This window comes from Schistocerca americana, chromosome X, assembly GCF_021461395.2.
Source record: "Schistocerca americana isolate TAMUIC-IGC-003095 chromosome X, iqSchAmer2.1, whole genome shotgun sequence".
NCBI lineage: Eukaryota > Metazoa > Arthropoda > Insecta > Orthoptera > Acrididae > Schistocerca > Schistocerca americana.
Window position 1 is genome coordinate 551,620,962 of NC_060130.1, and position 12,515 is coordinate 551,633,476.

Consider the following 12,515-nt stretch of genomic DNA (forward strand, 5'->3'; position numbering starts at 1 on the left):
AATATGCGAGAATGGACTGGGGGGGAAAATGTGAGACAACGAGGTGTGACTTCCATAAATTACGATACCAGGTATTCACTGCCACATTAAAAGTTTGCTGGAAAACAGAGTTTCGCGTCGCATCGGTAAATATCATATCGTATTATAACAGTAGCAATAGTGTTTTGTGATTTCTAGACGGTCGAATGTTTAAACTCAGTTCATCTCTACATTAAAGAGGGACTGAATATTAAAAGCAAATTATCATTACTTTCCCGATATTTAACCTTTTTTAATGTACTGTAAGATACCAGGTCCCTGTGATGCAGTAAATGTTTCACGGCATAGTTTGTAATTAAATCGTTAGCGTTTTCTCTAACTATATGTTGTTTACAATAAACCACTTTTCCCACAGTATCGCACACCATAAAATCGGCATATTTCAAATTCTAACGTCGTTTGCAACGAACTGTGAATTAGAAGCCCACTATAAGGATTTTAATTTCAAGATGTTGGTGCACTATAGCTCAATTATATTCTTGATCCAGCCGGCCGTGGTGGCCGACCGGTTCTAGGCGCTTCAGTCCGGAACTGCACGACTGCTACGGTCGTAGGTTCGAATCTTGCCTCGGGCATGGATGTGTGTGATGTCCTTAGGTTAGTTAGGCTTAATTAGTTCTAAGTCTAGGGGACTGATGACCCCAGATTTTAAGTCCCATAGTGCTCAGAGCCATTATATTCTTGGTCCGTACCAAACGGAGAAGGAAGTGCTAGTTGATAAAGATAATATTTTCCACATTTGTTTAAGATAATTTTGCCAACTGTATCTGACCTAATCCGTTTCACAGTACTTTCCATTCAGAATTGCCACGCGTTTTATTATTTCGTTAACTCAACATCACTTTGGACAAATGATGTCTCAAAATAACTACTAGAGTGAAATAATTGATGTAATATGGAAAAGAAGAAAATCGGAAGAGGAAATTGCACAGGAATGAATAGGCACGTGATGTAAGAATGATGTAAAATCGTACTGCATATACCGTTGAGTCGCGTTTGTATATTCATTGTGACCAGAGAGTAGTTTACTACTGGAATTTACAAAATTAAGACCACAAGGACCCCATTTCAGCCTTTTTTTTTTGAAGCTGTGTATTTCTAGATACACAGTAGCCGGATAGACCGAAGTTTAGGGAGCTTTTAACAAGCCACGAAGTGTCATCTCAAGGCTTTGGCTACGATACAAAGGTGAAGAAAGTTGTTCATCATAGTCATGAATCACGTCGAAAGAAAATAAATACCCATCAACAGAACCGATATGTGGCTTTAGTTTTATCGTGAAAACCAGCGATGCCTAAAAGTCGATTGTTTTCAGAACTTTCAGCTGTCTTATGACTTTCAGTTCCCTGACAAACTGTGAGTTGGGTGACGAGAGTCGCATGGTCTGTTTGTCAAACGTTCAGCTGCGTATGTACCACTGACAGCCAGGCAGAGAGTAGGTGAGTTGATTCGACCCATCACCCCATAATAATGACAACCTTAGAAAATAATACTGTGCCTATTCTGACTACAGCTTACTATAAATGACATCGAACTATTCACCTACTTTTCATCATTTAATTAGAAAGAGATTATCTTATTTAATCCCTGTACAGAAACCTGTACCGCAAAACGACTGAATGTATTATTCTTGAAATAAAATATTCCCATACCTAACAAATTTTTCTTACCGTAAACGTAAACAGTAATAACAATTTATATTTTCAATTAAGAAAGAAACATTTTCACCTACAAGAAACAGAATTTCATTCAGCCCGTGTGGGTGTGCGTGTAGCATTGTGCTCTACTTACTGTAATTGGACCGATGCTGAATGGAAGTTTTTAATTTTCACAGATGAACCCTGCAGTCTTGTGTTTGAAGGGGTGACTGCGAACAGCATATTGGATGGACGCAGGGGATGAGAATGGTATAATTCCAATCCATATGGGGTTGCCCTGGGGCGTGAGTTCCCCATTGCTGAATGTTTGCACCACGTAGAATGCTAAGAGAGGTCTCCGTATCTGAAAGCAACAGTGTTCATAGAGAGCATCCTACAACCCTTCCTAAAAATTTCGCAGCTGGGAATAGCGATATGCTCTGTTAATAGTGGTTTTCCAAGTGTTTTCATCTTAAGTAAATCGATATCTTCTTTTTAAGAGTGGTTCGTATTGTATAATTTGAGGTAACAAGTGTATCATAATTCATCTTTAGCTAAATGTGTAACCCATTCTTCATCTTGTTTGCGAAACATGTTCTTATATAATATGCATTTCTAATTTATTTTGACTTACGGCCATTTTTGTGGATTTCCTCCGTATAAGATGGCGCACTGCAGTTCCATTTTATTCTTTCACTGTACGACACAATGTGAAATTCGAACGAATGATTTCATGTGCTTATTGATGTTCATATTCCGTGTTTCGAGCCACATCTCACCTAAATTATTCTCAAAGACGGTCAAAGTGATTTATATTTCGATAATGATTACACATTTTATCATTGTTTCTTGAAACATTGTCTAGCGAAAGTGACAATGAATGGCATGTAAAAATGTAGTGTGTTACATAAGCCGTTTTATCTTAAAAATGAGACCAGTGTATGCTGAAGAAACTTTTGCGTGGACAGGTGGGTACTCGGGCCCGCCACCGCCCCCTGTATACGGGCCACCACCGTCGGCGCCAGGGCTGGTGTACGGCGCTCCCTTCGCCAAGATCGCAAGGGCCGCTACGCCGCCTGCCCCTCATCTCGACAAGCCTGGTAAGCTATACGTACAGTCCTGCTACATGGATTGCTCTCATCACTAATTTAGCATTATCACTATTATTTTGTCTCTTGAAAATTTAATTTCAAGAAATCGTTAACAATTGTAGCTGTTAACTCACCGGACAAAATAATTACTCAATCCTAGAGGATTCATTTTATAAGCATAATTTAGTACTGTATAATTCCGCACCTGAACTTGATAACCACCTGGATTCGGTTAGGAAGTGAGTCCGAAAGGTTATGTAGATACGTTGCATCCAGGTTAAGCCACTCGCTTAGGATGTGATAGCACAGTTCCACGAAATTGTAAGGAAGCTAATGTCGACGTTTTACCCTCCGTCCAACATGTCACACACATTTTGTATGGTTTTCAAGCCCGGTGACTTTTTAGAACAATCGAGATGTGATAGGATGGGAGAGTGTTCAGAAAACCAGTCACATGTTCTTCCAGTCCGATGAACTTTGCTGTTGTAGTCATTATGTACCTGTGTGAGCAATTACCTCTTGGGAGGTGATCCGAATCCAAATGTTCATTACACGCAGTTTCCGTCGCTATGTTCCTTGCTAACAGATTGTGGTGGACCTTCATTCACTGTCTGCAGCAATTCCCGTCGGGTTTCTAAGTGACTTTGATTCAGAAACCGTGAAACGTGTCTCCGGTCTCTCTCAGACAGGATCTCTTTCCGACGACAACTCTGTCGTTATTTTTCGTGGCCATGTGTGTTGCACCACTGTTTGTAGACACGTTGAACAATCCTACACGGAGCGCGAACAAATATAGCAACATCACGCAACTGTATGGCCATGGGGACAGCCTTACAGAATTACCTCTTTTTACCACTCTGTCATGTCCTTAACTTTAGCCATGTTTATGTAGAATGTCTGCTCGAAAGTCTTGCTGATCGCCACTGCCTTATGTTCACGTAATGGCAGTGCGCGTGCGGTTGAGCACGTGACTCTACTGCTGCGCTATCTGTAAGCGCTTACTGATTCATTTGTGTGTGCGTATATGGTGTGACTAATTTCTTGTCTGGTGATCTTATAATGGGCTAGGTATCATTTATATCGGTTCTCAAACTGAGGGCTACGACTGCGCTACATGGCCACTGAAAATATTCCAGTGTCAGGTGTCTTATGCAAGAGTAATAGGTATAGAGAGGACGAATAAAAATTCTTCGAAAACATTCATCTGATTTCACAACACTATAGCTTCTACATAAATGTAAACAGAACCTTCCAGTTAATTTTAACCTACGGCAAAATTTTTATTTTCGAAGTAATTATCAGTTTTACAGGATATATCTTTAACATGAATGTAAATACAATCCTGAGATACATTTTACAATTACATTTAGATCAAAGTTTTAATTTACCTTTCAAAGATTTCCAATGTTCTCTCTACCGGACACACGACATATATCCAAACTCGTCTCACACTTTTTAATGGATTTTCTGTTGCCACGCGACGTCACAATTTACCCAAAGTTGTTGGTGGGAAGACACATAATCCGAGTCTTTTAACCCTCCCCCATTCCAGCCTAAAAGCGAACTGATGTGAGAGGCCTTTCGTGGCCAATGGTGAAAAGTGATATCTGTACGCAGATTACAGCCGATCCATCGTTGAGGCAGCTCACTGCTAAGAACTGCTCTTATATGCTGGTGTGGTAGTGCTTCGAACTATTGGAAAACGAAATTTTTGGTTCGTTCTCGAAATTATGGAAAAATCCGTATGTCCAGCACATCCACATACAGGGTATCAAGGGTGTAAATGTAGATATTTTTATTGATGACTGAGGACAGTGTACTGAACAACATTAAGTTGACACTAATAACTGTAGCTATTATGAGTAGTATGTTTCCAGGTTGGTTAATGCCTGCAAGTACCCGTGGCAGAAGCAACCATTAATGTTTATTTTCGCCTGAGAGCTGGTCAGATATTGAAGTGACGACACATCGATGCAAATTGTGTAGTCTATACTGACAGGCATAGTCCACTTCGCAGTGCAGTTACGACCGTACAGAAAAAATCAAGTAGTAAATAATGTGATGCGTTGCGGGAATCCTATTAAACGCAGAGAAAAGACAACTAACACAATGAAGTGGGTACATATTAAGGTACCAATTCTCAAAGTATTTCTTCCCATACACCTAACACCCTGTACATGACTCCTGTAACCAAATTTATGCAACTAGAGACACACCGTGAATCTTTTCTCTTGTAATGGTATAAATCACATCACGCTTTTGAGAGTGTCTCTCATGCTCAATTACGGTATGTGGCTACCGCGTTCTTGTGGTTAGCTTTCCACTTATGTGAAGTGTAGCCTTAAGACGGAACAATAAACATGAAAGGGGAGTATTACCTTCCGTCTCCACACTCTGAATGAATTGAAAACACTCTACATCTTGTTGTCCATGACCATTGTAAAGGCCTTGTTGTGACTGAATCTTGTGTGGCTCGAAACGTAAACGTCGACGCAGAAAACGTCAGGCAGAAACGTGAGTAACTGCTTACACTAGGCTGAGCTATGGGCAAAACTTTGTTGAATTCACTCCCCATCTACGACAGGATCATGTCGACGAGACTGCTTTGGGGATCCGAAAAACGGGCTGGTTAAAACCGATAACGATGTTTCAGTTCCGAATATCTAGTATTTTCAGTATTTGTTTGGTGTCTGTTCCAACAAGTTTTTCATATTTTGCTAACAACCGGATAAAAATTCATCATGTCAATTTCCACAGCAGCAGTGCTAAACTTTTTGATTTATAAATAAAACATTTTTAAGAAAGAATAATGTTTATTGTAAAATTTCCATGGCTTTGAAATATTCGATTATTATAGAAACTGGGAAAAGCGATCAGTCCTATTTTAATAACAACTCATACAGTTACAAACTAGCAAAAATCACATGAGAAAGAATCGATACAGATTTGCAGAGACAATACTGTACCTGCTGCCATGCGGCGTGGCCTATTTACCCTGGTTCCCATTAGGGCTGCCGATAAAGAACCGAATTTCTTTTCGTTATTTACTACAGTTACTTAACGTAAATCATTACGCGAAGCTTTATTCAGTGTGCAGAGGGAAAAACCTATTGCATAGACTTTGTGACTAGTTCATTTTAGGTAATGAAAAATTTAGGTATGAAATTTAGCCAACATACGATAATTGTCAAAACTGCGAGGTTGTGGCGCGGTTGCCATGGAAATTGTCTCAGCGGCGCAACATAGCCGTCTCTGCTTCGCAGTTTGCCCATGTCGAACCGCTGTTTCTGCTGTGCGCAACGCTGCAGGTGCGCGCCGCCATTCACATAATGCGCTGAGTGTGACGTCAGGTACACAATCCCTGGTCATCGGCCTACGAACTTCCACCGAAGCAGGGACGCACTCGCAGACGGTAGCTATGAAATACGTATCATCCAATTTCAAGGAAATTGTTCCATGAAAATAATTTTCCACATCTTACAGCTTGATATCTTCCTACGATAGATAACTGAATTTCTTTATTTGCTGTATCGCTTTTAAGAAACTACTACACGAAATGTTATTGAGTGTGCCGAGGTAAAACGTATTGCGTAGACCTTGCGTTTAATTAATATTAGATAATACTTTACAGTCTATAAATATAGCCAATATATGATTATAGTTTTTAAAGTTGACAGCAGAACGATAGCAATCGCCGTTCTCGAGATATTAAATAGCATGTCGGCCCGTGGCGGCGCGCGCGTGTCACGCGCAATGCAACCATATTCCTCCCTGCTCGTCGTAAATCATCTGGTTTGTAACAGCCCCAAATTTCGTTAACGGTAGAAGATATCAAAACATGTTTTTCCGCAAATGATAGCTCGCAAGCAGTCAGATATTTTATCGCATGGCAAATATGCTAAATAGTTTTATCCATCGAGACGTGGTAATAACTATAGTTTTTTACAATGGATCGATGAACATTTTTAGTAGCATGTAAATGAGAAGTTCAGTGGCATGGAACACACTGGTATTTACAATATTCTGCACAGACCCACAGATCTTAAACGGAAACAAATTTGCTGGTATGACATAATAGATAATTGCTAAGTATCTATAAGTACTTATTATTTCGTTTTGTAAATAACAAACGCCTTTTTCTTGCTCAAAAAGTATTTGATTTCTTCCAGACGCGTTTCGCCTTTTACTTTAAGCGTCTGTAATGATACAGTTTTCTTTTGACATTCGAAATTTGTAGATTATAAAACAGTTTACACTTTATTTTTTTACGTAAATAAGTGATTACTTATAGTTAATCGAGTTTTTGGCTGGCCTCTGCGTTTCCTCTCGTCTGGTCACATGCTGGAGGTGGCACTGTAACTTCTCTCACGAGACGTAAGCACTATTTCAAGTTACGAACTCTGTTCTTCACAATTTTAATTTCCTTGGCGGTAATTTCTGTGGAGCACCATTATTCTTCTGTTACTCTCTATAGATATTTAAATAGATATTTAACCGAAAACTGTAGTTTAAAATCATATTTATTGTGTGTTCTCTTTATATGCCTTCCTGTTTGGTTTGTTTATATACATGTTGCCAATGTGACGAAGTATATGCCGAAAACTAACGTCTGTTCCCTTCTATTCTCTTCATACCTGTGTGTACGTGTATGTGTGCGGGGGGGGGGGGGGGAGGTTTAGTCAGAGTGAGTTGTAGGAAGTTGAATGTGAATGTAATACGTGTCAGTGAGTGGTTGTAAGTTTTGGCGCTCACGTGATTTAAGTTTTGGTTTGAATGTCTTGTGGAGGAGTTCATGTAAGAGTAAACTCACTGTTTTCATTAATACATAAAATAGTAGACTAACACTGCAGCAGGTGATGGTTATCAAAATAATACCTCCAAATCCCTATCTCCTTACTTTTACATGAACCCTCCACAAAACATTTAAACCAAAGCTCAAATTAGCTTAACACCGAAGATCTCAACCATTCTCTGGCAGCTACTACATTCTACTCCCTACAACTCGCTCTAAGTAACCACACACAAACGCCCTCCGCCCCCCCCCTCCCCTCCCCCCCCCCATACACACACGCACGCACACACACACACACACACACACACACGCACGCATGCACACGCACACAGGTATAAAGAGAACAGTAATGAACGAATGGTAGTTAGGTTGGCTACATGCACATAAGCAAACGAGAGAGGAAGAGGTATAAGCTGACACAGAAAACTTACGACTTTAAATAACAGTTTTCGGTAGAATATCTACAGATAGTGGCAGAAGAATAATAGCGATCTACCCACAGCAATTAGCCCAAAGAACATGAAACTTGTGAAGAAGAAATTTCGTAACTTGAAAATTTGCTTATGTCATGTAAGGGAAGTTACAGGGCGACATTCACCTTGTGACCAGATGCAAGGAAGCGCAGATGTCAACCAAAAACTCGATCTACTGTAACTAATCACTTAGTTACGTGAATAGGAAAATGTGAACTGTTTTATAATCTACAAATATCGCACATCAAAACAAAATAATATCGTTCTAGACGCCTTAAAGTAACAGGCGAAACGCCTCTGGAACAAGTTTAATACATTGCAGAAAGAAAAAGCCGTTTCTTATTTACAAAACGAAATAATAAATACTTGTGGATATTTGGCAGTTATAAGATTCAACCTTTCTCTACGGACACTGTATGGCTGCAACCTCACTGAACGCGATCTGACCCCTCTGGAGTGTAGGGCGAGCACAATGTTTGCTCTGGTATACAGGGTAGAACCACGAGGGACCGTTTCGACGTGTTGTGAAGCAGCAAAGGGTGTTAATGGTTTTTTAGCTCTCCTGCTTCACTTCCTTTGCTGTGTTATTGTTCAGAGCCGTGCAACATTGACACACACGTAAAATAAAACGACATGTGGTCCCACTAAGTCCCCTCTCTTTGGCAACACTCTCGGTGCCAACCGCGCACATTTGTTGAGCACTTTAAAAATGTGCCTTTACAGAGGCAGCCATTCACTGATTTCCAGGTGCTGGTCCGACATGTAACCATTTCCACACGCGTCAGTTGAGTGAGTTGAGTGACGTTACATCGCCGAATTTGCATGCAAGGTATGCTGGGTGTCGAAAGCCTGTTACGCTAGCGCCTTGGAGTCAGTGGATGCCTGTCTTTGTACAGGAAGGTTTTAGAGTGCCCAACAAAAGTGCACAGGTGGTACCGAAGGTGCTGCTGAACTAGGTTGTCTTAGAGAGAACCACTGCCTTTTTATTGACGTGCGCGTCAAAGTCTCTCGAATAAATTATGCATGTTTTTCTAAAATTGTAATCATTTGTCTGTCTGTACATGTACATCACATCTGTCGATTTCTGTCCCATTCAGATAATTCCTTCGTGGTGCCTCGTTTTTGACTGTCATAGGGTGCATGATTTACCTGTTAATTGCCAGAAAAAGAAATGAATCCTTTGACGAACGTATATAAGTGAAAGACAAGCAGATTGCAAGTACTCAATGCACAGTCTTTTTTAAATCAATTTATTTGAAATCATACACAAACAAAGCGTTAAGAAGAATATTCTTCCACACTACATGTAGCGTCATGTAGCTGTAAAACAAAGTTTTTCACTAACTTATGAGGTCTCTCTATCTATCTACAGTATGTATATAATAGCGCGTGTTTCCTTACTTACGCGAATTTGGATGGTTTGCATCAACTAGCTTCTGCGATCTCTTGGAGGAAGAAGCAGATTGTAGTCCGCTAGTTGGCTGACACGAATGGAGGTAATTTTCAAAACTGTAAGCTACAGATATTAGTAAGTAATGTTAAACTGGTTCGCATAGCGAAGAATTATATTGAAATAAGTGAATGTTCGAATATGTCAATATTTTCTGTTCTTTACAGTATTCAGAAACAACAAAGGTAATAGAGTATAAAAGATCCAATTGAAGTCAATGAACCGGCCTTTGTGGCCGAGCGGTTCTAGGCGCTACAGTCTGGAACTGCGCGACCGCTACGGTCGCAGGTTCGAATCCTGCCATGGGCATGGATGTGTGTGATGTCCTTAGGTTAGTTAGGTTTAAGTAGTTCTAAGTTCTAGGGGACTGATGACCTCAGATGTTAAGTCCCATAGTGCTCAGAGCCATTTGAACCATTTGAAGTCAATGAAGTCAATTATAATACGCTTCGTAAATTGTAGTTTATAGATCGTGTGAGTAAGGTCATTCATGGAAGCCTGTTGTGGTATATAGCGGATACAGTGCCATTAATAATGATTATTTGAACGTAAAGTGACGCATTATAAGGTTAATGGCTTAATGTGGCTCACATTAAGTAATAACTGTTTTATACGCCAAGAGGAAGTTAATGATATACGACGAGTGTGCCGTTACCCAATACGTCAAATGAGAGCACTGTCAATAGCTAAATAACCAGACAGGAGAAATATTTTAAAATCTGTGTGTTTCATAACTCAGCGGAAGTAGCACGGTAATGTGCTCATTATAACATAGCTTTTGAAAACAGTTCCCACATTTAACTAACGTTATCAGCTACCAGCCGTGTTCACCAGTTTAACATCGTTTTAGTGTACTACGTTGATATGTTTGCCTTCGCTCGCTTTCTTATTTTTATTAGTGGTTTAACTTTTATTACTATAATTTATATTGTTGTTCATGGCCAATTTTCTTATTACAAACTCATTCAAGAAATCATCTACGCATTTCCCTTACACAGTTTATAAAGAAACCATGGAAATTTGAAATCTGAATGGCCGAATAGAGTTTTAATCTCTTTCTTCACGAATACGAGTCCAGTACGTTAACTACTGAGCCACCTTTCTCGACAGCGTAGGGAAATAAGAGTAGATTATAGTGCCAATTACAGATTGCGCCAGAGTAAGTGTTGAAGGGCACATCTTCCCAAGTTTCTCGAGCGGAATAAGTAAGAGCAAGCGCGATGTGGTTCTCCATAGAGTACGACGTTTTTATGGTAAGTTAAAAAGCCAGTAGTGTGGCATCTTCACAACAAAAATAGAGAGATGAGGGTTATCTGTGTGTAAAGCTGCTCCATGAGAATTTTGTTTCTTTCATGGGTGTTCTAGTCTTTCATCAGGGAGATACTTCATTTCAAAGAAGCTCTGTTCAGAAAATGTTGTCAGATTAGTACTTTCACCGGTTCTCGGAATTATGTTTCAACTGTATTTTGTATCGTGATAAAATGATAGGAAGTTTACTAATCAAGTGTGTGCTCAATTATTGAAATTTGAAATCATTGACTGTGAAATAATATATAATCTCCAATCCCTTTATTATTATCCCTTCTGTAAGTTAAAAACTTATTAAAAAGCTCCGTTACTTACTTCCGTAAAAAAATTTCAAGAATAATGTTACAGTATCGAAGTGACAGGATCGCTAAACTGCAGATATTGAGTCTTATGTGCTCGCTGATAATTGTTTGCGTCGGTACGAATGGTTCTTATTTTATTTTCTTTGGAACATTAGCTCTCGCAGGAGGGATCAAATGTATTTAATCAACGTAGTTACAGATGTTTCACTACTTGAGATGCTTCTCGTTGAAAGTGTTTCTAATATAATCACTCCTAAACATATTTAAGGAAATTACCCCAAACATCACATGGAATTTCTAAGCTCTTAAAACTTCTTTTATTCGCCACTCGATGAAGGCTTTTGTTACACATAATCGGAAAACTGAAACCGAGTGTTAGTTTCCTTACTCTGAGGAATGTTATACGGGTCATTCACTGACACGAGTGTTTATAGAGCGAGTTAATGTTGCTTTTTAGCCACATGTGGCGGTGTGAGGTTGGAAAGTGTGGCTGCTTTCACCAGCTGCCTTGGCTTTCCCAGCGTGAGCGTGGTTGGAGGCCGCGCCACCCGCCTGGCCCGTTATTACGTGGCGCCGCCCACATCGGCCGGACAATGTACTCTGCCCTACTGGATGCCACATATTGCACCGCAATAGAGTCCAGATGAGCATCTGGTTACTAGCCACCGGTAATACAACAATATTATAGCCCAACAAGTTTTTGCGTGGTTGTGGTGTGTGTACACATGTCGTGATCTATTTTAGATTTTGCGGAGTATGAATTAATATTTTTCATTCTGCTACAGCTCGTATTACCTGTCACTCGGAGACTGCTTGCCTGACAGATTTCTGTGTTCTTCACCTGTATATCATTCGGCGTGTGACACGCACAGAGTAATAAACATAAAGTGAGACAGAGAATCCTTATTTATATGTCCTCTGCAGACACTAGTTTAATCTAACTACTAACCCCATACTACCCCTTCTGATGTGTAATATACTCTCATTTGCCAGTTGATGTAATTCAAGTGAAGCCTCCTTCGGCGTATGGTCTGAACTGTACTCTGTATTTTGCCAGCTGTTGGTACCAAGTACATTGGATTAATATTTGGCGAAAGTTATCTCACAAGGCACTATGATCCATGCCTATCACCTCTCCTCTGAAATATCTCTTCCTTTCTACTCTTATCTCTCACGGTTAAAAAAATACCTTTCTCTCTCTCTCTCCCTCTCTCTCTCTCTCTCTCCCTCCCTCTCTCTCTCTCTCTCTCTCTCTCTCTCTCTCTCTCTCTCACACACACACACACACACACACACACACCGAATTTCCACTCTCGTATCACATTTCTGGTGAAGTCTTGAAACACTACAATATGTATCCTTTTATAATAAATTTTGCTTTCAGAGTCGTAAGATTTTTATGGTTTCAGGAAAACCTGGCATT

General features: G+C 39.9%; 1 long non-coding RNA gene across 1 annotated transcript in view; it reads left to right on the forward strand.

Annotated features, from left to right (window-relative positions):
• The window catches only part of LOC124556859, a 158,345-nt gene that overhangs the window by 50,615 nt on the left and 95,215 nt on the right, over positions 1-12,515 (forward strand). Inside the window, exon 2 of the long non-coding RNA XR_006968709.1 lies at positions 2,645-2,776. This is a non-coding gene — a long non-coding RNA (uncharacterized LOC124556859). The remainder of the gene's footprint in view (positions 1-2,644; positions 2,777-12,515) is intronic.